Below are 23220 nucleotides of genomic sequence, written 5' to 3' on the forward strand. Positions count from 1 at the left end.
AAACAGAGTAATTACAAGGAATTTAACAAAGGTCCTCATTGTAAAGTTGTGGGAAAGGTTAAGGGAAATCAAAAAAGGATGAAGATTCACCTTTGGGCTAAGAGGGGCTGCATTATCTGAAGGGCCAGGGGAGGGAGTAGCTACTGAGACCCGCAAAGAGCAGTGACTGGGGCCTTAGCTGCCCTGCCCGGCAGACACGGTGGCTTTCTATTGAGCAACACAGTCACTGACAATCTCCTGCGCCAAAGTGATGGAGCTGGGGAAAATAGGATCTCTCTCCTCCCACCTTTCAGTCTCCACTGCCCTCTCCACTGGCCAGACCTAAGCAGAAGCCAGAGCGGAAAGGTGCCTGGGTGGAACAGGCTATGGAAGTCAGCCTCCTAGGGGCCCAGAGTAGAGTGGAAAATGGTAGAAAGATCTGGTGGGGCAGAGAATATCAAGTGCATTCACCTTCCATAAAATGAATTCATTAACCAGTATTTTTGTATGCCTACCCCAAAGTGTGTTAAGTGATGAAAAATATTTCAAATGTAAACAACGTCTATGTCCTCAAGGAGTTTAATTGTTAGAAATAGAGTTCAAAATGACCCAACGTAGAGTTCAAATGTTAAAGTGCAGGCTTTTAAGTTTCGGTGTAAATTTGGAAAAGTAACTTAAAACATTTAGAAATCAACCTCCTCATCTTGAAAAATGAGAACAGAAATGGTACCTTCCTCATTGGCCTATGTTGAGCATTGGATGTCCTGATTCACGCAAAGCATTCAGAACAGTGCTTGACGTATCATAAGACTTAATAATGTGGGTTATTATCTGCCAAGTGTGATATAGAAGGTATGAGCAAAGCCTTAGAACTATTACCAGAGGAGAGCACATGCCCCTGCAGGGGCCAGATTAGACATCTTTAAGGTCCATTCTAGGTCCTGAGATTTCATGGCAGATCCTCAAGGTCACACTACAGGTTGAGGCAGGGTCAGAAATACTGCCAATTTCCAGGGTGCATTTAATCATTTGACCAGTCTTCTTCCCCTCTCCGGGTCTGTAGACTGCATAAAGAAACCCTACTCAGGATGGTCATAAATGAAATACTGCATCAGCTATTTAAATGTTCTAAGAAGCATATATTAAGGATGATGGTATTGATGATCTAAAATACTTACTGGCACTCGAACCCAAGGCAGTAAGGCATTTTATAAATCAACCAACATCCCTTATGTCCTGGATCTAAATTTTGAGTTCTTGAGCTATATATCACAGAAGTCTTTTTTGTAGTCTATGCTTTCCTCTTTGGAAGGCAATTTATTATTTATATCAATATTAATGTAATTGCCAATATTTTTTTTAGATGAAGTATATGTGTCTATCCATATCTGGCTCAGACAAATTTCTTTTGGATCAATGAGAAGCGTGCTGCTGGCTTTTTCTTTGCAAAATGTTTAAATGTTTTTTTGCTACGGTGTTTATTTTTTTTTTTTTAACCAAGTAGCTAAGTAGTTTTAGTTTTCATTTGATTCTGTACTTTGACAAAGAGTAATATCTAATCAGTAAAACAACAGGAATTGTCCTTTTGCGAGAGAGAAATAAACTTCTAACTAAAATGGCAGAGTAAGAACCTCCCGCCCCCATATTCTCCTAAGGAAGTTGGAATTTTTTTGAAGGCTTATTTTCTCCTATGGTTTTGTCATGACCAGCTGCAGTATCTTTCCCATCTCATGGTTTACTTTATTAAGTAACAGTGATAGTCTATTAAAATATTTAAGGCTGTACCTCTGAAACAAATAATATATTATATGTTAAAAAAAAAAAAAAGAAGAAGATAGCAGGAGGGGAAGAATGAAGGGGGAAAATCGGAGGGGGAGACGAACCATGAGAGACTATGGACTCTGAGAAACAAACTGAGGGTTCTAGAGGGGAGGGGGGTGGGGGGATGGCTTAGCCTGGTGATGGGTATTAAAGAGGGCACGTACTGCATGGAGCACTGGGTGTTATACGCAAACAATGAATCATGGTTACTACATCAAAAACTAATGATGTAATGTATGGTGATTAACATAATAAAAAAATATTTAAGGCTGGAAGGAAGTTCAGAAAATCGCTAGAGGAAAATCCTGCCTTTCATAAATAAGAATATGTGGAAATTTAACTTGGTAACTTAGTTTGGCTGGCTTTTAAAAATTTTCTCTGTTGCTAAGGGAGCTTAATGGTAGGTATAGAAATGAGCTTAAAGCAAGTTCTTAGAACAAGCTTTTGCCCAACAGCAGTCGCAGTGTTTATGAGCGGCAACCCTGTCCATATGGAAGAGAAAAGCTAGAAGTGAAAATTACATCATCCCTTCCATATCAGACAAGTTAATTAGTTGGTCCGTAATCACAGACTCTGCTCCAAATGAAAAAAAAAACAGCTTTTCTCCTTTTGAACAGAAAGGCACAGAAGGTACACTACCTGCGTAATTCATTAACAGTAAGAATGTTTTGAAGGAAGAAATTCTGAATTTAGATTATCCTGAACTTCAGCTTGTAATAGCCAAGGTTGTGGTGAGACTTTTGCAGTTTCCCAAAACAAATTTAAAATGCGAGAATTTCCTTTTGTGCTTATCAGAAGCAATCTAAAGCATTTGGAAGATTTTGTGAGTTTTTTTGTTTGTTTGTTTGTTTGTTTAATTTTTAAAATATCAGAGCACTGTGTAGTGTATTGAATAAGCTATGGAGGCTTGAAGTTAAAGAACCAGTTGAAAATGTCAGATCCAAAGTAAGGCCCGAAATAACTTGAAAAATGGGAATTTCTGGATTTAATTTCATGGACTTTATATATATATTAACTCAAGGACTTTATGTATATATTAATTAATGTCTAGGCTCCGGAAGATTCCATGACCAGAAAAAGAGGGGCTTGAAGGTTATTGAAGCATATCTTGTGGTAGCTGGAAAGGTGATTCTGGCTGATTAGATTGTAGGAAACCTGAATGGCTGAAACACAAAAAGGGCTTTGCTGTTTGGAAATAAGCCTGATCAGCCATTTGTCTAAATCTAAATGAGATTGACTGAGTTTTTCTTTCCTCTCTCCCATTCCCAAATAGAAGAGGCAGAAAAATCAGAAATGTGGCATTTGGTTCCTGAGGAGAGTGAATTAGTGTAGTCTGCTGTTCTCTCCCCCAAACTCCCGGAGAAACTATAGAAGCAGAAAGAAGCCTGGATCTGGAAATGATGTGAAAGCTAAGAGAAACCCCTGAGCTGTGGGAAGAAAGTTTAGAGGTTTTCAGTTTTCTTGAGTCTTGTTCTTCTGTACATTACTTGGGACTATTTTTGCCTCATCATCTGCACAGAAATGTACAGCAACAGCCTGGACCTAGCAGTGCCAAGGGCATAATATTAGGGTCTGCAAAAGTTCTGCTGCAGAGGGGCTAATGGAACAGATGTCAGCTGCCAGAAGTTCCCTAGGTGCTTTTAATTGGGATTAACATAACATAATAAACAAAAATAAATAAAAAAATAGGAGGACTAGTGGGTTTTATTTTAAGGAGACTGTGCCATCTTGAAAAATGATTCAAAAGATTTGTCAAGTGGAGTGGCGGCAGACAGAAGTGACTGAGAGAGGTTCTTTGGTACGTTGAGGTCCCCACTTATTCTTACTCTTTCCCTTTGGTTTAGATTCATCAGGAGGAATATAACTTAGGCCATTCCCTAATTCATATTATCAGACAATATCATGAGCTCAGAAAAGAAAAAATGTAGATATTGGCAAAAACAACCCATAAAAGAAAGGAGATAAACTAATAGCATATGAAACAGAATTCTTGGAACAGATGGACTAAGAATTTAAAATAAGTTTAACTGAAATACTCAGTAATAAGGAAGGTGTTAATTAAATGTGGGAGAAATCATAAAAAAGAACCAAGTGGACACAGTAAACATGAAAATTATAATAGTTGAAATAAAAAACAGAAGAAATAGGATAAATAATCCAAAGGGTTCAGCTGAAGAAATAATTCATTTGCTGGAAGATCAGATTGAACACTCTTAGAAGGTAACTGAAAAAAAAAAAAAAAGAAAATATAACAATAAATTAAGAGATTTGGAGAATAGAAATAAATAAATAAAAATTGAAGTGCTAATACCCAGCTAATAATAATCTCAGAAGAAAGGTGGTGATGGTCATGGTGGGGGACAAAGGAAAGATATATTTGAAGAAACAAAGAATATTAATATCCCAGAGTTTAAAAAAAGACAACTTACCTTTTATTTGAAATACTACATAAAGTGAAACTTTCAGTACCTCAGTTTACCCATCAATAAGATGAGGATAGTAAAATGTCTATTTTACTATCTTAAAAAAATACAGTGAGGAGTAAATGAGTTAATATATGTAAAGCCTTTAGAATAGTGCCTTGTTCATAATCACTATTTTAGTATTAGCTATTATTATCACCTAGATGTATTCTATCAAAGAAAGGCAAATCGAAAATGCTTCCAAGGAGAATGGAAGCTACCAAGGAAAAAAATATTTAGATTTATATCAGCCTTCTTAACACCATAATCACATGGTAGAACCAAGGGCTTTATATCCTATCAGACCTGAGAATAATTACCATATGGAGACCCACTTTGAAAAGCTCTTGGAGGATGTACTGAAATAAGACGACATCTAAAAGCACCAGGGTGCTATAAGAGGTACATGAAGAATGGTGGCCAAAAAACCAGAGGATATTATGATTATTTTTTAAAAGTGCAGATTGAGATAAATAAATTCTAAATAACTTCAACACTGTGTTGGAGGTGGGAGACAGGGAGAGAAGACAAAAATAGTGTGAAAGCTGCAAGATACAAATATTGCTAAATTGAGGAAATTTATAAAGGAAAAATAAAGGGAAAATCCCTAAGTATAGATCTTAAGTTAGGGACAACCACTCTCAGAATAATGATAGCCAGTAAGAATTTTCATGCATTTTTGGCAGGAATGATGCAGCTATTCTGGGAAGTTATTCTAGGTAGTTATTGGCCAAGTTATATAACATATAAACTATGGCCCAGCAATTTTATTCCTGGGTCTGCATCAAAGAGAAATTACCACAAAAGTCCATTTGGGGGACAATGATGGCAATGCATTTGGGGTCTCCTAGAGGTGTCCAACGCTGGGTGTTGATGAGTTAAATCAAGCAGAAAGTGACAGCAACTACCACTCCAGCACAGTGCTTGCCATTCTACAACCAGTACACAACCAGGACGACGACTTTATTGAGCTGTCCCTGTGGCGTGTGCAACCCAAGGGCTCTTTGTGGATACCCTACTAGGTAAAAGATGAACCGCTAGAAGTGGTGGCAGAGAAGGAGAGAGGAAGTCACCGTGAACCATGAATGGGATACTGACAAGACTTGAAGGTCAGCCTTTGCTGAAGTTGGAGCCGTTTGGTACAGTGGGGTGATGTGTTTTTGTAAACCTTGGGCATCACATGCATTTCAGTCTTATATTGCTAATTGTGAAAAAAAAAAAAAAGAAAAAGGAAATTGGGGGGAAGACTGGTTTCATTACTAGATGGATTAAGGCAATATGTTTAAAGTTGAACTATTAGAAGAGCTTTTTTTTTTTCTTTTTCAAGTGCTCTTAAATATGTATTAGAGTTTTCAAAAAGATCCAAGGTAAAACAGTACCCTTGGTTCAAACTCCTCTGTCACTTTCTGTACATTTCAAACTGTGTTACACATAGTAAAATAGCAATTTCAAAGTCTTGCAATACTGTGGAATCAATAATTTTTTATTGGTACAAAAGTTTAGCTCTCCCCTAGTATGAGGCCCATAGTATAGTGGCTAAGTGAGTGGCTCTGGGAATGGACTATGTGCATTCATTTTTTTTAAAGGTTTTTTTATTTATTTGACAGAGAGTGTGAGTGTACAAGCAGTGGAGGGCCGGAGGGAGAGGGAGAAGTAGACTCCCCACTGAGCAGGAAGCACAGCATGGGGTTCGATCCCAGCACCCTGTGGGTGCTGAGCTGAAGGCAGACGCTTCACTGACTGAGCCACCCAGGTGCCCCAAGACTATGTGTGTTCAAAGTCCAGCTCTCCCACTCTTTTAATAAAATGATAATATAAAGGGTCTGGTACATAGTAACAAATGTTTTCTTTATTTCTTTGTATTTAATTATTAATCTGGTTGAAGAGGTAAATCTTCATTTATGTAATTCATAAATCACATTTTGTGACTGTGTCCAAATTAGGCAAAGTTAAATTGTTGGACTCATCTGATTCTCATTGCTAAGTTTGATTTCAATTTAAGACCCAGATGTATTAGTCTCTTCAGGAGAATTAGGTTTGGTTAAACAGAATTTTGGATTCTATGGTTGATCAATTCACATAGAACAGATTTGGCCTGTTATTCCCATAGTGGACTCTGAAATTCATGGTTAATGAAAAGCTATACAAGATACAAAGAGCCATTTATAATGTGACATAAATTTGCACCATTATCTTTATACATTAATTTATAAAGTTAGAGTATATGATTATTGTATTTATGTTTTTAAATATGTATTTTTAGGCAAAATAAAGTGTTCTGTAATTTTCAATCACTTCAATTTTCATTTTTAACTATACCTTTTTGACATTTGGACTTGGAGTATCATAGTTTATGATATGTACAGTGATGTTTATTACATGTTTGCTCTTTCCTCTAGTTTGAAAGGATATAATTAATATTGCCAATTTAACATTATAAACAACTTAAAAATTTAGAATCAGGAAAATGCTAGAAATAATAATTATAATTGTCAAAACATATGTAAACATTAATTAATAAAATTTATAATGATTTAGGTACTTATACTCATATTTAGATCATTTCAATAGCAAGTGGGAAATAAAACTGCTTTAAGAGGAATATGTCATATATATACGTGGTGGGTGGAGTCTACCCTCTATTTTTTTCACTTAGATTTTGTTTGGTGAAAGAAAAGAAGATAAATTTAGGAAGGAAAAAAGAAGAGAGAGGGTCTAAGTTACTTTTAGTTCAGTTGATTATTTAAACACTTGAAAAAAAAGTAAATATGACTCAATATTCTCAAAGATAGGAAAGAAGGGAAGGAAAACCAACCAGAGCATTCACTCTGTCAATAATTATGAAGCGAAATTAAAATTCCATTTCCTCTGGGAAGTTTTCCCTGATCCTCAGCTGGAAGTAATTTCTTCCTCTTCTGACTTCCCAGTGCCTCTCCTAAAATACTTAGGACCTTGTATGGTAGTGATTTATGGATACTCTCCAGGGTCTTATGATATTGCAAGATTATATACTAATTGAGTAGAGGATTTATATTTGAATCTGCTTCAGTGTGGAAGGCTGTGGCTTATAACAGAAGAGTATGGCATTTAGGGTCAGCAAAAACCCAGTTTTAAACCAAGCTCTGCCACTTCCTGTCTGAACTACGCATTAGTTTTTCTGTGCTTCGATTTCCTCACATATAAAATGATGATAATAATACTTAGCTTATAGCTTTTGGGAAAGATTTTATGAAATAATTCTTGGATTGCTTCTATTCCCTTGAATATATTCAATAGATGTTAGCTCTCTTCTTTCCTATCTCTGATAAGCATCCCTTTCCTCCATGTAGAAGGGATTCCAATGACAAAAAAGTTAGTCATTTTGCAACTGTATCTCTCACTAAGGGAAAGGCAATGTAAACATTATGTTTGACAAGTATGGCTTATGTGATATAATCATAAAGCACTTTTATTTCACCCTCCACACACTGTTCTTTTAAGTATTTTCCCTTCCCCTGGATAAAATTTCGGAATAGTTCCGTGACTTCTCTATCTCTGATGGACAATCAAAATTTTCTGGTCAGCAATTTACTGTTCTCATTCATTTTGTGCGATAATTGAAACTTTATACTTCATCTGAGTTCCAGCTACTTCCCTTAGCTCAGCTCAGTTCTGTTGTAGGTTAGCCATTGACTAATGGTTTAGTTGGAGAGGAGTTGGTTGGCCTCTTCTCTTTTCCACTGATTTATGCTTCTCACTCTAAAGAGGCAGGGAAGTTATAATTTGACGAATGCTGTCATGAATTGGTGCCAGATTTTCAGGTTACGATTGCTGTTATTTTGTTTTGTGTGTTTGTTTACATGTTTTCAGATGGAAATTTGTTTCTCAGAATAGTTTAATGGATTCTTTGGGGAATCATTCCAAGCTAGACTCTCCCCATTGCTGGGGATTTTTCTATCTGCATTCCCTTTGAGATACTTTCTCTGGCTGAATATGAGACTCCCATTGGCCTCAGACTGTTGATGGTCCTTTCACTCATTCATTCAGATAATATTTATTAAGCCCTGTTAAGTGTCAGGAACTCTCCTGTGTGGACTAATTAGTGAACAAAGATTTCTATCTTAGGAACATATATTTTATAGGAGAAAGAACAATAAACAATAGACCTAACAAGTAAATATCAAGGTGTGTTGGGATGTGACATACACTATGGAAACAAGGAAAAGTAGAGCAGATCAAAGGGGATCAGGATGGCGCTAAGCCACAATTTTAAATAGAGTGATCGCTGTAGTTCTTATTGATGAAGTATGTTGTTGTTCTTCTCATTCCTATACACTCACCTCTTTGCAGTGCAACTTTGGTGCCCAAGAAGTAGACTCTCTCTCCCTGTGTCTTAAATATAGGGTTAGTCATGTGATTTGTTTTGGCTAACAGGCATTAAAAATTATAAACAAAGCAAAGGCTTGAAAATGCTTATGCATTGGTGTTTGCCCTCTCTTGTTGCTAGGGAACCCTCTACGACCAAGTGTAAAAGCCTAGTTTTGCCTGCTGGAGGATGAGAGTCCAAGTGGAGCTAGAGCTTTCAGCTTTCTAAACCATTTTAGCTAAAGTCCCAGCTGAGGCTGAAGGCCATCCAACTGAGATCATTCTAGACTATCCAGCTCCAGCTGAGCTGGCACAGACAAGAAGATTAGACTAGCCAACCCACATAATCATGATCAACAACAAACTGTGGTTGTCCTAAACTACTGAAATTTGTGTTTGGGAATAGCTGGATGATACCCTGAAATTTTAACAAAGGCTTGAAGGAAGCCAAGTTCATCCCTCATGCTGGAGGTAGGTTAGTTTCCTCTGAGTACCTGTATTTATGAGTGAAGATGGTTAATTTTCAGATTCTGTTAAGAAGAAGGAAGGTGTGAATTAATGTTTGGTTGATAAGAATGCCCACTGCTATTGGTCCCAAACAGTCATAAGAGAGGAGAATTGCACTCAGTCTTGTGTGTTGGGGAAGGGGTCAGGAAACGAATCTATGTGGGAGTAACACTTTAGATGTAACTAGGAATTTAAGCAGGAGTTAGTCAACATGGTTGGGAGAAAAAGAGTGATGAATCCTTATAAGGGAATTGGATAGCTTGGTCAAAGCACAGTGGTCCGTGGATTGTGGGACTTTGGAAGAAATACAAATAAGTTGGCTTATCTAGAGTAGAATTGTGTCCAGATAGTTACAGGATCTGAAGGTATTCATCAGTTATGTCCCTGGTATGAAGAGGTTGAGAAATATCCAGGAACAGAAGTATTGAACTTCAGCGACCATAACTTATGCAAAGTTTTCCTGGGTGATTAGATGCTCAGGGAAAGGCACTTGGGTGTATTAGCTTACAAGGAATAGCTGATATTGTATTGCAATGTAGAACTAGAAGAATTTCCTTTGAACGAGCTCTTTAAGAAGAAACACAGTTTTGAAGAACATAAGAACTCCAGAACCAGACTGAAAGAATTTGAATCCCAATCTGCCACTTGTTTGCTTCTAGGACAGCTAATGTAACCTCTCTGTTCCTCAGTTTCCTTTTCTGTGAGATGGTCATAACAGGCCTCTTTCCTGCTCCCCAGTATTATCCCCTACCCTTATTTCCAGAGTCTAGGTGTAATATTTCATAATCTGCTGGGGCCTTGCTGCTTGACCTGGATATATATACTCCTCTTTACCTTTCTTATATGTAGGATGTCAGCATTCACAGCATTGCATGTCTATTCTTGTTCTGCATGACCATACAGAAATGTTTCCTTCCTTGTAACCTCATGATTACATTTTTTAAATTGAATAGGTAGCTATTGCTCTAATAGCCATTTCCCTCATCTCTTCCTGCCTTCTAGGTTCGGAGAATCCAGAGTTGCATTTAACATATTGTTAAAGGTTAAATTGGGTCTCCTGAAAGATATGCTCAAATCCTAAGCCCAGGTGCCTTGAATGTGTCCTTATTTGGTAATAAGGTCTCTGAAGATGTAATCAAGTTAAGATGAGGTTATCCTGGGTTAGGGTGGGCCAAAATCCAATGACTTATTAGAGAGGGAGATTTGGAGGCACACAGACACACATGGAAGGGAGAAGGCCATGAGACGACAGAGGCAGAGATTGGAGTGATACACCTGCCAGCCGCGGGGCGCCAAAGATTTTTAGCCACCACCTGAAGCTAGGAGGAGGTAAGGAAAGAATTTCCCCCAGAGTCCGCAAAGGGAGCGGCTCTGTCGAACTTTGATTTTGGACTTCTAGCCTCCAGCACTATGAGAGAATAAATTTCTGAGTTGCGGTAGTTTGTTATGTCAGTTCTTGGAAGCAAATACACCTATGTTGAAATATGCAAAGACTCTAGAATATAGGCTATAATAGTATGTATTGAAACTATTGAGTATAAAAGCCAGAATTCTGTATCACTCAGCTGTGGCTGTTATAAAAGCCAGCATCAATATTTTTATTAGGAAGAAATGGGTCTATGCAAGAATTCAGTCTTTTAAATAAAGAAATGAAGACTGTTGGGAAGGAAGAACTTTTTTCTCCCCTTTAGATCTTGTAGCTAAAACATCCTGCCTCCTGCCAATGTGGATATTTATCATTATCTCTCGCTTACACTTAAAAAACATTTCTATCAACTTTCTTTTTACCGTATCAGAATGTTTTGTTGGATGAGAATAATGATGATAGCCCTATCTTCGTAGGATCCCTTTATCAACTTTGGTTTTGTTTTGTTTTCAGCAGACTTAATGAAGCAAATAAAGATTTACTATTCCTCTGGACACATTTTGTTCTTTAGCAAAGGAATTTGAATGTAACAGTTACTGATGAAGAATGACAGAGCATTTTGGTTAGTGCACTGTTGTTTGCTCGGCTTATAACAAATACATTTTAAATTTGATTTCAAGTTTCCTCTTTCTTCTCTCTGTGAAGCTTAGCTTCTCACGGCCAAAATGTTTTCCCCAATTGGACAGACACACCATTGCATCGGAGACCAGATTAGCCTCCGAGATGGGTTGCCTTGTACTGACTCCCAGCACCGCCCCGCCTGTCGGCCCCTTGCCAGTCTGTAGCGGTGTCCAGGGAGGTATCAGCTTCCTGACTGATTTCCTCCCTCTTCCCAGTCTAATTATTTGGAGACCTTCAAGCTTTCCAGAAATATCTGCAATTAGTCAGATGGTGTCTAGGGCTTTGTTTAAAATTACAATAGAAAATTTATCAAGACCATTTTGTCTAATCTCTCTCATCATCTTCCCACGGGATTTTTTTTCCTCCTCTCTCTGAAGAGTTAGAAATGAGGTATCATGATTATTACATAATTACAGAGAATAATAACGATAATAATGCTTGAAGTTATTATTACACATTAAGAAGTGTGTAAAGATAACTTCTCAGATTTATAAAAGTTTTCTTCCAGAAGCTCAAACAATGAATAATTATTAACTTTACCACTTCCTTTTGCTGATAGTGGTTACAGCCCTGGTTTTATAAACCAGGGGTCATGAGTTCATAGTTCACTAGAGTCTCAACCTATATCTAGTATCTAAATATAATGGCTGGTGCAAAACAGTTATTCGATAAATAGTGTTGCATGAGTTCATAGATAAAGTAATAACGGAAATTTTTTGAGGTAAAGATAGATTATATTTCATTATAAATAATCTCTTTTCCTAATTGCTTTTGGATAGCTTATGACTATGCAGCAATATCTGATCAAGCAAAGGCTAAAAGAGAACACGACTTAGAATAGTTGTCTGAAGTAGCATTTAATATTTAGATTAATTTTGGGAAAATATACCTTTTTATGATTTTTGTGGTTGCCGCCGAATTGCTCTCCTTTTATTCAGTTTTTCCTTGATGTCTGCGAAGAGCATTTTGTTAAGTCTCTCCTGAGGAATAAATCAGAAATGTATGTGGATTCATGTTTTAAAATGAAAAAGAGCTATGTATATTTAAGCATTGTGTTTTTAAAAACTGTGTATAATTGCAATGCACAGGAAAATTCTCAAAATCTGATTTTGTCTAATTACATTTCCCTTTGTCCTCAGTAAACCTTCTATCAACTCTTTAAGTAGTAAAATTATTTAGTCTTAATTTCATCCCATTTTATTTTTCCAGCTCATATCATAGTAGAAAAATTATGATTAGTGAATTGTACAGAAGTGAGCATCCAGAAAAGACAAAGTAGGAGAAGCAAGCACCTTGAAAAATTATATTCCTCCAAACTGAGACAAATTATAAAGGTTTTTGGGAGGGATGGTTTAAACAAAATGGTGAACAAATGCCAATTATGCTGATGTTTACTTTCTTTTCTCATAACTCCACTTTTGTCATCTGTCTTTTCTTACTTTGATATTTATGGATTTTTTCATTTGTGAAGAATTATGTTTAAAATTTTGGAACACAGAAAAGAATTTAAAAGCACTGTCCTTGCCTTAATTGAAAGCTAGCACTTATCAGTTAAGTGGCATAAAGAGAATGAAAAAGAACATATCTTTTAATGTCAAATATTATAGATTATAAGAAATCTTGTGAAATTTTTTCCCCTGGTTCTTATTTAACCAGACTGCTCATCTAGTTCAACATCTACTTTCTCCATGCAAGGATTCAGAGCCACCCTTTGAAGTCCTTTTTCTTACACGTAAGTGCTATATATTAAACATTTTCCTTGTGAGTCTATATAATTTCTTCTAGTATCCCTTCCTAAATTAGAATAGATCTGAGGGTTCAGTTACTGGCTGAAGCACTATGATAAAGTGATTCCTTGTGCTTTGGAACCCGAGCTTCTGGTTAAAGTTGCATCTTCATGACTTTAGTTGAGTGAACTCAGCAAGTTCCTTAGCGTCTATTCTTCAGCTTTCTGATTTACTACATGTGAACATTAAATGTGGATATACTATATAGATCATAAGATTAGTTTGAGGACTAAATGATATTACTTATATATAAAACTATTAGATCCGTGCTTGGCACGTAGTAAATATTCATTAAACATTAGCTATTATTATTATTCCTTTCTTCTAATAATGTAGAGTTATAGGGCTATATAGACTTATGTATTTAGAGGGCTTAATTAAATTAGGCTTTATCTTTGTGTAATGGTATAAGGAGAAGTAACCATCCTAGCAGATGATATTTGAAAAGATATTTAATAAGCTCTCTCTAAGGTTGATAAGTTACCATCCTATGTTCTGTGTCCTATATTTTAGGATGAAGGGGATACTTTGAATGGAAAAGGAGGAAGAAAAGAGATGAGTAAGGTTGAGCTATGCTCTGCTACATGGCAGGTGAGAAGAAAAGGGAGACCAGTGACTGGTAATTAAGACAAGTATTTTGGGAGAAGATTCATACTTAAATATTTTTTTCCTAGTGAAATACCATGATCCATGTAATGTGGTGCTTCTCCTTTACCACAAATGTTTTCAATAAAATGACAAGAATTATAATTTATTTGGTAAAACTGGACTTCTAATGGAAAAGGTGGAAGGGGGATCACCTGGATGACTCAGTCAGTTAAGCGTCTATCTTCACCTCAGGTCATGATCTCAGGGTCCAGGGATTGAGCCCCACGCTGGGTGTCCTGCGTTGGGCTCCCCACTCAATGGGGAGCCTGCTTCTTCCTCTCCCTCTGCCTCTCCTCCCCACTTATGCTCTCTCTCTCTTGCTTTCTCTCTCTCAAATAAATAAAATCTTTTAAAAAAAAAAGGGGGAAGGGGCTGAGCCTAAAGCCAAAACATATACTACTTGGGTTCCATATAAATTTTGGGGAAAACCTGTCAGTCATGAAAAGCACTTGGCAATTCTATTTTTGGTGGGAGCAATTCAAGATATTAATGGTCTTGGTGGAGCGGCACGTTCTTTAATGAACATTGAAATTTGTCAAGACAATTCTATTTTATGAACTAGGAATGATTTCTTACAAAAATATGGATTTACAATAAATATGTAAAATTATGATTGCCAGAATTAATACTCAAGAAAAAATGTGGTCAACATCTTGTATTAATTATAATTTACCATTAATATTTCTTTTCCTGGGTTTACTTATTTCATTGACCTGTGGAGCTCACTAGTACACCTTGTTGTAGGAAAACAGAGGCTAACGTCTATCACACAATTTCTCACTCTATCCCATAATTGCCCATTTAGTCTTTTTCCCTCCTTTTTGGAGAACAGGGCTATGTTTTATTATTTTCTATTCTTATTGTAGGAGAGTGTCTTGCATAAAGTAAGTGCTTCACAAATGTTGGTAGAACGACTTTTAATAGTTGAAATCTTGATCCTGTTTGTGCACTATCAGTATTCCACAAGAAAAAATAATTGAAGTTGTTGAGTTAAACCTTGAATTACAAGACTCAGGAAGGCAGTTCCTATGGTTACAGAGACATACTGGTCTATCTTTTGCTAGACTTTTCCATCAGGAACTCTAGAAAACCTGTGAAGCTGGAATACAGTTTTGGTTTATAATAGCTATTTCAGTTCTAAATTCTAGGAACAAGTCAAATTATAAAACAAAGATATCCAAAGAAAAATAAGGAACTCTCATGGTATACATAAAGAGTCCTGAAAATTTAACAAAAAATATCCAGAGAAAAGATTTATAATACCTTTACTCAAAATATCCATTTAGCTAAATTTTGGAACTTCTAGTATTTTTCATTGTATTTCTTTACCTCATGTCCCCTCCACCACCCCCCAAAAGAATACAAATACCCAAAAGGGGCCCAGGTTGACACAGGGACTAAAGAAGAATATATGTATAAAAATATATAGTATATCTTTTTTTTCTTTAATTTGTTTCTAGTTTGATGACCTGATGACCTGTGTTTTCCATTTTATATAGCTGATTTAATTATCTATATTTTAAGTTCCAGGATATTTTGGACATTTACCACTTCCTTTCCCCTAAGGATGTCAAGATGAGATTGTGGATGAGGGTTATATTATACCACGTGGAAAATTTTGTGATTTGGAACGAGGGAGGCATGAAAACAGCACTACCTTACAACATTCTCTTCATCTTTCACTTCGTATCCTTGCAAATTCTATCCTCTCCTTCAGGACTGACCTTCTCTGATGTGGACTGAATGTTTAATGTCCCCCCAGTAATTTATATTGAAGCCCCAGTGTGATGATATTAGGAAATGGGGGGTTGGGGAGGTAATTAGGTTTAGAAGAAGTCATGAGGGTAGAGTCCTCATGATGGAATTAATGTCCTTATAAATAAGATACCAGATCTCTCCTCCAATCTTGTTCCCTCCCCCACCATTTGAGGATGATACAAGAAGAAGGCAGTTGTCTGCAAGCCAGGAAGAGGACCCTCTTTAGAACCACACCATGGTAGCATCCTAACTTCAGACTTCTAAGCCTTCAGAACTGTGAGAAATGTCTGCTGTTGAAGCCTCCTCAGTCTGCAGTATTTTGTTACAGCCTCCTGAACTTACACTCACCCATCTTTTCTTATCAAGCCAGTCTTCAGTGCCTACTTCAGGTATTATCTTTCTTTGTGTGTATGTATGTGTGTGTGTGTTAAAAAAATTGGGCAGACTCTATTTTTAAACACAAAAATGTATTTTCAATGTAAATATGAGAATGTAAAAGTTTTGAGAAATTACAAAGTAAAATATGGAACCAACCCTTTCTGCCCTCACATATTTCTTTTTTTTTTTTTTTTAAAGATTTTTATTTATCTGTTGAGAGAGAGAGAGAGAGAGCATGAGAGAGAGGAGGGTCAGAGAGAGAAGCAGACCCCCCGCTGAGCAGGGAACCCGATGCAGGACTCGATCCTGGGACTCCAGGATCATGACCTGAGCTGAAGGCAGTCGCTTAACCAACTGAGCCACCCAGGCGCCCCTGCCCTCACATATTTCTTACGCTGAGAGTGCTATCATTTTAACAATACTAATTTTTTTTTTCAGTCCTTTTTCTGTGAATATGCCATCTCCAGTCCTTTTGATGTAGGAAAGATATTGGGGTTTGGAGTCCATGGCCAAGAAAGAATTCTTGAGACATCTTTGGTGCAAAAAGGTGGTTTTATTAAAGTATGGGGACAGGACCTGTGGGCAGAAGGAGCTGCACTTGGGTCATGAGGAGTGGGTGATTATATACTTCCAAGTTGGGAAAGGGTTAGGGACAGCCCCAGGTATTTTGAAAACAAGGTTTCTAGGATCCCGAGGAGGCCAGCTATTGTTAGGAAGAGGTCATTTATTACTGTTTAGTAAACATTCAGTCATGAGACCCTTCAGATGTATATCGGTGGGTTATATACTGGAGGATGATTGCTAACATATATCTTGGGGGGGGGATAGAGATAAAAGAAGTTTCCAAAGGAATGTTTATATGTTTTTTTTTTTTTTTAAAGATTTTTTTTTTTTTTTAAGATTTTATTTATTTATTTGACAGAGAGAGACAGCGAGAGAGGGAACACAAGCAGGGGGAGTGGGAGAGGGAGAAGCAGGCTTCCTGTGGAGCAGGGAGCCCTATGTGGGACTGGATCCCAGGACCCTGGGATCATGACCTGAGCCGAAGGCAGACGCTTAACGACTGAGCCACCCAGGTGCCCCAGGAATGTTTATATGTTAAAGTAGGCTCATAGAATCCTAGAAGTCGGGCTAAGATTGCCTCTTGGCCTGAGCAAAGTATTAGCATCGAGGCATCTGAGTTCCTAGAGGAATGTCACTCTGTCTGTTTCAAGGACTTGTCAATGGGCTGTAAGTAGTAAGGAAATTTAATTTTTCTTTTGTCTTTGTTTCCCACATCACTTTCAGTTACTCTTACTCTGTCCTACTGTCTGTGCATAGCCCTTTGTTATGTTCTGTTTCGTACTCAGAAGAGGCTTTACATTAAATTAACGAAGCTCAAACTTCAGGAACCCTTATTTGCACAAGCTTCTTCCAAAATTCTGGGAGTGGCCTTGGCAATGTGTTCACATGATCATAATTTTATATATTTGCAATTGGGGGGGTGGTGGTTCTTGTCTTTTTAAAGTGTTTTCCAAATTGCGTAAATTCTAAGACCCTACAAAGTCTGACTATGCCCCTGCTTGAACTATATTTATTTAAGTGCATGACTATCTTCCCCACTAGAATGGAGGACGTTTTCTTGATTTTTTTGTTTTCCTATGCTACAAAATGTGCAGATTCATCAACTTGTTCATAGTGGGTGTGTAATGAAGTTAGGCTTGAATGAGCCTCAGTAGTATCGAGGATTACTTACAAGAGTCAGAGTTTTAATCAGGAGCAGGGAATGTAGGTACACCATAGCTTGGATGTTTTGTTTTCCCTTTTGTGTAATGTGTATTGGATAAATTTTAACGTGTCAGTTTTATCTTCCACTTACATATTAATCAACACATTCTATCTGGTATATTTTACGTTTAATACATTAAGTAAGGAACCAAAAACCTCTGACTTATTACACTTCAAGAAGGCCAGATTTGTAGTTCCTCAATTTATGAGACTTCCTTTAAAGTAATATTGTCTAATAAAACTTTATGAGATGATGGAAAAGTTCTCTAATATCTGTGCTGTCCAATATGATAGCCACTAGCTACATATGGTGATTGAGCTTTTGAAGTATAGTGAGTGTGACTGAGCAGCTAAATTTTAAATTATATTTAATTGCAATTACTTTAAATTTAAATGTAAATAGCTACACATGGCTAGTGGCTACCATATTGGACAGTGCAGCTCTAGAGGATTATGAACAATGTGATCTACTTGGGAGGGTTTAATTAAATAAGTCAATACATGAGTTATAATTAAAGATGCAGGATCAAGTTTGGACAATATTGCATCCACTCTGCCCACAGAAAATTTGTAAACCATGTTTAGCTGCATGCAAACTTAAAAGGAAATCACACAGCAATGTGATGAATTGAAAAAGCAATTTCAAAGGAAATGTAAATAACATTCAGTTTTAAAAAGCTATACTAAAATGAAGATGGAAGGAAAAAAAAATCCCTTTCTCTCATTCTGCTGGAGAACAGAAGCAGAACAAAAGAGAGAGATTATGAAGGCCTATGGGTATGCCAGGAATCTCATTGTTTCAATGTGTGCAAATATTTATGTGGGAAGGGAGAAGTAGGGGTAGTGACTATGAAAATACTGATTTGAAAAGGTATGAGCCAACAGGGACCTATGGTCTAAAACATTAGCACCACTGTAATCCCCAAAACCTCTGGAATTTGCAAATTGGATTATTTACTTTGCTAGCATGACAGGGGAAACATTTCAAATTATTTGCTTACTATAGTCAGCACTCCAAAGTTATCATTGTATGCTTTCTTGTTAAAAAAAAAAAAAAAAGAAAGAAACACAAACACATCACAAACCTCTCTTTATTGTAATTGTGTGTGACAGGTTATGAATGTAAATTCTTTGATAAGAAGATGAAAATATACCCCTGGGATGCAAATTAAATTATGTGTCCCTGAAATCCTCATTTTGTATTATTTTAGAGTGCCTGCATCTGTCATTGCTGTTTATCATATATTTATCATGTTATTTCAGTGGTGATGGTGGGCTTTTTGTCTAGAAGATGAATTTCTCTCACATGCGTACTTGCAACTTATTTTCACTTGTGCAGAGATTATTTGGTGATTTTTTGGATACTTAAATGCTGCTCTTTAAAAAGATAAATATTTTAGCATGCATTTCTGGCTGCAGAAAAGAAAAAGGCAAACTTTGTTAAGTTATACTTTATTACATATGAGTGGTATTTTCTTGTTTGATTCATTAAGCATTAGAAAAATCTCATTAGTTGGCTACTTATTTATGAAACTTCACAAAGTATATTCCAAAAAAGCTCATGAAATTGGTGTGGATGGGTTAAAAAAATAATTCAACATGTGCCTTGTTTCCTAAAGGAGAAAGAGCATGGGAATAGCCCTAATATGTGTTCAAAATTCCTTCTTAGTTTAGCTTGTGGAATAAAATAAGTGACACATGCATAGCATCAGGAGCCATGGAGAAGGAGCGTCTAAGTTATCCAACTGGAAGCAAGTTACCTGATGGGAGATTTCATTTGAGCTTTGTTTGTGTTTTAAAGCCAAGCTTTCTGGGATGCCTGGCTGGCTCAGTCAGTAGAGCATACAACTCTTGATTTTGGGGTTGTGAGTTCAAGCCCCATGTTGGGTGTAGAGATTACTTAAAAATAAAATGAAAAAAATAAAACCAATCTTTCCTTTAAAAACCCATACGTGAATACTAAACAAAACCATAGCACTAGAACCTAACTTTTGCTAACATTTCAGTAAATTTTTTAAAGTATTTTTTGTGTCTTTAGGCTTATTTTATATATCTATAATGATACATTTTTAATACTTGTTTCACTTGACATTAAATGACTAGCATGCTTCAGATTGCTTTATGATATTTAGATACATTTTTTTACTGACTATATAATTATTAACAAAATCAATTATGACTGAATGACTAACTCAAAGATTCAAATAATTCAATTCAAAGTTTGTAGATTATTCAGAATCCTTACTGTTTGAAATTCCCCTGCTTGTTACAATCTTCAATAAATTGTTTAATAAGACAAAGAAGACGAACTCAAATCAATAAAATTTTTTCTCATATATAATCTAGTTGATTCTAGCTGTTTTAGAAGAGAAGCAAAACTAATTTAGGAAGCCACCCTTAAATTCTCAGACTAGGGGCACCTGGATTCCTCAGTCCCTTGAGCATCAGATGGTTTCGGATCAGGTCATGATCTCAGGGTGGTGGGATGGAGCTCTGCATCAGGGTCTGTGCTCAGCAGGGAGTCTGCCTGGGATTCTCTCTTGCCCTCTGCCCCTCCCCCAGCTCTCTCTCTCTCAAATAGCTAAATCTTTAAAAAGATTTCTCAGACTACACTTACCATGATGAACATTGAATAATGTATAAAATTGTCAAATCAACATGTTGTACATCTGAAACTAATATAACATTTTATGTCCCTTGCACTTCAATTAAAAAAAAAAAAATTCTCAGACTCTCACTCATTGTGTTGCCCTCATTCTGAAGTCTTCAAGTAAATGGGAAGGACCTGAGAAGGTTAGTTGGCAGAAGAACAGAGGCGTTAGGCCTTGAGAAAGGGGGTAAAGAGACTCTCTCACCCTCTTAAGGGGGGAGTAGTGCTGAGAAAGAGAAGCAGAGAGCTGCTGGTCTCAAAGTTGCCCAGAAGATACCCACTTTTCTTGAAGCAACAGCGCAAGGTGGCCACACTTTTCTTTAATAATCTAAATAGTTTTTGCCTCAGTAGGCTAGAGGAAAGCCAGAAGCCTGTTTAAGATCAGAGAAACCAAGGAAAAGAAGTAGTTTCAAGATGTAAAAGGAAGTCAGTAGGATCAGACATACTAACAATGTTGAAGAAATGAAAGGAGAAAAACTTCCAGTAGATTTGGTAAGAAAATTATCTTTTAAGGGCCTCCAAGAGAACAATTCTAGTAAAATTGTGAGAATAAAAAGTTCACATTATTAAGAAGGTAAGGAGTAGGTAAAGAATTAATGGAGGTAGAAGAATTCAGTGAAGAGGAAAAGACTGAATCTCCGAAGGGGGAAAATATAACAGCAAGTTGCTTCAGCAGTTGAGGACAAGTAAGTTGAGTCAGGAGGGTTAGGTCAGTTTGTCTATCAGTGCAAAGAAGGAAGACACTTATGCAGATAAGGACACAGATTTAGGTATCTATCTATAGATATATAGAGTGAGTTACTGAAATAGGAAAGGTAAAAGCTGGAGCTCAGAATATATGATCAGTGAAGGAGCCAATATAAGGTGAAGAGGTATACAATGGGAGGCTTCAAGTGAAAATTTGTCTTCAACAGTATTTTGGGGCCTGGGAGAATTTTAAAAAGGAGGCATAAAAGGATGACAAGTAATATTCAGGATCTGGATGATATTTAATAGGATAAATGTACAGTGGGTCAAATCTTTACGGTTCTAAATATTCCTCCAAAGATGCTGAGCCCAAGCATAAAAGGTAAAAACAAAAACTCAGGCAAGGTGGAGGAGTGAACTGATTTGTAGTGCTCTGATGAGTGGTCTAAGCAGCTTAGAATATACTGATAATCAGAGCACAAGATGCTTCACAGGTACCTTGCCACATCTCACATACTAAGAGGTAAGAAAGTTGAGGAATTTATCTAAGGAATCTAAGCTCTAATCTTATTCTGTCATGTATATAGATATCTATTATCTCCAGAGTTTTAAATATATATATTCTCACTTGAGAATGTAAGAGCATTGGCTTTGAATTCTGAGGTACCTGTATTGGAATTTTCGCTATCACTAATTAGGTAGTCATGTGATTTCATGAAGTGCAGCCTTAGCTTCCTTATGTGTAAAATAAAGATCATGCTGCACTGCTGGGTTTTTAGTATTAAAAGGAATATAGGGCACTTGGGTGGCTCAGTCATTAAGCGTCTGCCTTCGGCTCAGGTCATGATACCAGGGTTCTGGGATCGAGCCCCGCATGGGGTTCCCTGCTCGGCGGGAAGCCCGCTTCTCCCTCTCCCACTCCCCCTGCTTGTGTTCCTGCTCTCGCTATCTCTGTCTCTGTCAAATAAATAAAATCTTTAAAAAAAATAAAAGGAATATAATGTTACTAATAATACTTGACATATAGGAGATATTTAATCAGCTGTTTTGTGCTATTTTTATGGCAATATAAATGGAAAAAGTCTCAAAATCCTTAATATACTTTTGATAAATCTACCTGACCAAAATGTTGTTAACTAGTTTCAAAAACTGTTTTTTTTTTTTTTCTACTTTTACATTCAATAAATGATACATTTGAGAGATTTCCTTTGGGTTTCACAGTAAATTGGCAAAGTAATGATTTTACATTTGGTTCTTTTCTTAATGTGTAATGGAAGTAAAATAACTTCCAGATTATTTCAAATGTGCTGCAAACATAAATAGCCATAGTTTGCCAGCTGCAAAATTGATGCTGAAGGTGCTTACATGGCACACAGAATGTTTAATGCCCATAATCACAAGTCGATTCAGTGCTGCCACTTGGCTGAAAACATGAGTTAATGTTTTAAAGTAAGTAGAACTCAAGTAGCATCTCTCCCTTGAAGTAGTCTGCAGTGGGGGAGCTTTGAATAATCACATATTTTATATGATCTGTATCAGTTCTAGAGTCCCTTCTTGTGTTTTTCCCAACAACCCCACCCCATGTGAATTTTAAGGGTCATATACCTATAAGGTGCTTGACCAGCCTCTAGATGGCACTTGTGCATTCTTGATAATTCTATTGGTGGTTTATTTTCTCCATGAACAGACCTGTAGGTGACACAAAGACAGAGATCTTATTTTCTCCAGTGAATTAACACTTTATAGGCAAAATCTACATATTTCAAATATATGCTAGATCTTGAAATATCATTTCAACAGAGCTTTCCCCTCCCAGGATAAAAAATAAGCATTCATGGGAAAATCATTAAATTTTAACGCTTGCCATTTTAGCTCTTCCATAAACTTTCTGGTATCTCTCAGATTAACTACAAAACAAACAAAACAAAACAAAAAAACTTTGTCTTAAATATTTCCTTTGGTTAGAAAGCATCTGTCAGCGTCTTTCTGTTTACATATCCTCAGTGGTACTCCAGAGTGCCATACTTGTCACCAAGCCTGTTGCATTAGGACTCACAACTTTGCTTTCATTTAGTTAATGAAATACTTAGATTATGCATATGAGCTGTTCCTGTTAATTTCATTATTGGTATCCAGACTGTGAACTTCATCTCTGCTTCTCCTATGCATCATCTTCCAAATAAAACCAGTAACGCCTCTTTCCCCTTATGATCTTTTTTTTTTTTTTTTTTTTAAAGATTTTATTTATTTATTTGAGACAGAGAGAATGAGAGAGAGAGAGCACATGAGAGGGGGAGGGTCAGAGGGAGAAGCAGGCTCCTTGCTGAGCAGGGAGCCCGATGCGGGACTCGATCCAGGGACTCCAGGATCATGACCTGAGCCGAA

At 36.8% G+C, this 23220-nt stretch overlaps 1 long non-coding RNA gene across 11 annotated transcripts in view; it reads left to right on the top strand.

Moving 5' to 3' along the window:
- Positions 1–23220, top strand: part of LOC118549718 (uncharacterized) — a 289756-nt gene that overhangs the window by 196194 nt on the left and 70342 nt on the right. For 9 of the 11 annotated variants that reach the window (XR_013445054.1, XR_013445061.1, XR_013445065.1 and 6 more), the window contains 5 exons: positions 10996–11101; positions 12817–12892; positions 13461–13538; positions 15120–15281; positions 15480–15742. This is a non-coding gene — a long non-coding RNA (uncharacterized LOC118549718). The remainder of the gene's footprint in view (positions 1–10995; positions 11102–12816; positions 12893–13460; positions 13539–15119; positions 15282–15479; positions 15743–23220) is intronic. The other 2 variants (XR_013445057.1, XR_013445063.1) reach the window with 1 other exon arrangement.

The sequence above is a fragment of the Halichoerus grypus genome, chromosome 1, assembly GCF_964656455.1.
Source record: "Halichoerus grypus chromosome 1, mHalGry1.hap1.1, whole genome shotgun sequence".
Classification (NCBI taxonomy): domain Eukaryota; kingdom Metazoa; phylum Chordata; class Mammalia; order Carnivora; family Phocidae; genus Halichoerus; species Halichoerus grypus.